Genomic DNA, 1793 nt, shown 5'->3' with positions numbered 1-1793 from the left:
TATTTCAGGTGATATCTTTTATACTCTATCTTTCTACCTTATAACATTAAGGACAATGTCTCATTTTTGTTGGGAGGAGAGGGTAGTAGTTGATATTAAAAAAAAAAACTAACTATGTTTTTTATTTTATAAACCATTTACAAACTGTTGTTACTATGATGGCAAAGTAAGGAGGAATTTTATTGACTCTTGAGACATATCTTGGTTAATATTTTTCAATGGTTATTTGTAATATTCATAACAAGGTCTATTAAAAAACTTTTTGAAATATTCAAGTTTATAAACTTTCGCATTGTTATCACTTAATTCTACTTATATACTCATTTAACATGTATTTTTAAACCTTAATTTTCACACACACACTTTAACATATGATTGTGGGTTACATATTGGATTATTATATTATTTATGTTATTTTATTAAAGGTAACAACTAAGGGAAAGGGATAGTATATAATTTGAAAAAAAACAAAAAAAAAAGAGCAAAAAAAAATGATGATAATAAAAATATAGATAAGTTTGGTTTTGTAGCCTTCCTAAGCTAAACAATTAGCCCGAAGGGGTGTTTTAACACCTAATAGCTTAAAGTCAACTAACTTGGGAGCTATTGGCCCAACGTTTGTTACATGGATTAAGAAGAAAAGCTTGAGGGAATCAAACATTGCATTATCTATGTATTAGTATTTGTAACTCGAGTCACTAAGTTCGTAGGGGTGTCTTAACACCTAATGCCCTAAAATCAACTGGTCTGGGAGTCATTAGCTAAAAGTTCGTTACATGGGTTAAAGATGCATTGTTTTTTAAATTACATGTATATATATTTAAAAAAACAAAGAAAAAGAAGAAGAAAATCTCAACCCAAGAAAGTTAACCTTAAACATTAGAACAAAAATTTTGTTTTTTTCCAAGTAAAGCTCTATAACTATGTGTTGATATATTGAGCATAAAAGAAAGGTTTATTAATATCTTGTTTAAGAGGTATTGGGCATATATATAAATTTAATGAGAGTTTGTTTATCTGTATAGATTAATAGAAGTTGAATGATGAATACCTGCTTTGTGGAATTTGCAAATTGTTTTTTTATTTTAACGCTTTAATTACTAGGGACTAATAATAAGTTAGTTGTATTTTACGCTTTGATTACTAGGGACTAGTAATAAGCTGGTTGGGGGGTGTGATTAGTACTTAAAAGTGCATTTTTATCATGGTTTTATATCATCATTTTGCACTTGAAGTATCAATAACTCCTTAACTAAAATATGTTTTATAATAATGTATCTAATAATATAAGATACCTATAATTTGTGGTAAATGTCTATTTTTAATGCAGGTCTATCACATAAATGAAAGGATTGATTGATGACTTGAAGAACTTAAATTGCAAGGATAAAGAGATGGCTAAACTTAGAAAAGAGATGTCGGTGCAATCCAAACCGGAACACTGTTTGGTAATTGGGTCATATCTAGAGCTATATATCTCAGATTTAGGTCCAATTTATATGGATGGAAAGGTAAGACATAGGCTTACAACTTTCATGGGAGCCCCAGATTTAAAAAGGCCATTTTCAAGTTCAAATTATAGCAACAACAAAAAAGTCTGAATTTATCTTGCAGCCCAAATATTATTTAGTGTTTGGCCCATATCTGGAGTTCTAGATGTCCAAATGAACTCGATTGTTTTTCCTGGAAAGATGAGATAATTTTATAGAATTTCATGTTTTCAAATGGTTCTAATTTTGATGTTATCAATGATATTTTGGGCAAACAACAGAAGATAAGGATTGTCACCAAGT

The 1793-nt window shown here is 29.1% G+C and overlaps 1 long non-coding RNA gene across 1 annotated transcript in view; it reads right to left on the bottom strand.

Annotated features, from left to right (window-relative positions):
• The window catches only part of LOC105117193 (uncharacterized), a 21118-nt gene that overhangs the window by 984 nt on the left and 18341 nt on the right, over positions 1–1793 (bottom strand). The window lies entirely within an intron of this gene.

The sequence above is a fragment of the Populus euphratica genome, unplaced genomic scaffold (assembly GCF_000495115.2).
Source record: "Populus euphratica unplaced genomic scaffold, PopEup_1.0 scaffold1219.1, whole genome shotgun sequence".
NCBI classification, from domain to species: Eukaryota; Viridiplantae; Streptophyta; class Magnoliopsida; order Malpighiales; family Salicaceae; genus Populus; species Populus euphratica.
The sequence above is the reverse complement of the archived record's forward strand: the minus strand, read 5'-3'. Positions and strand labels throughout refer to the sequence as shown.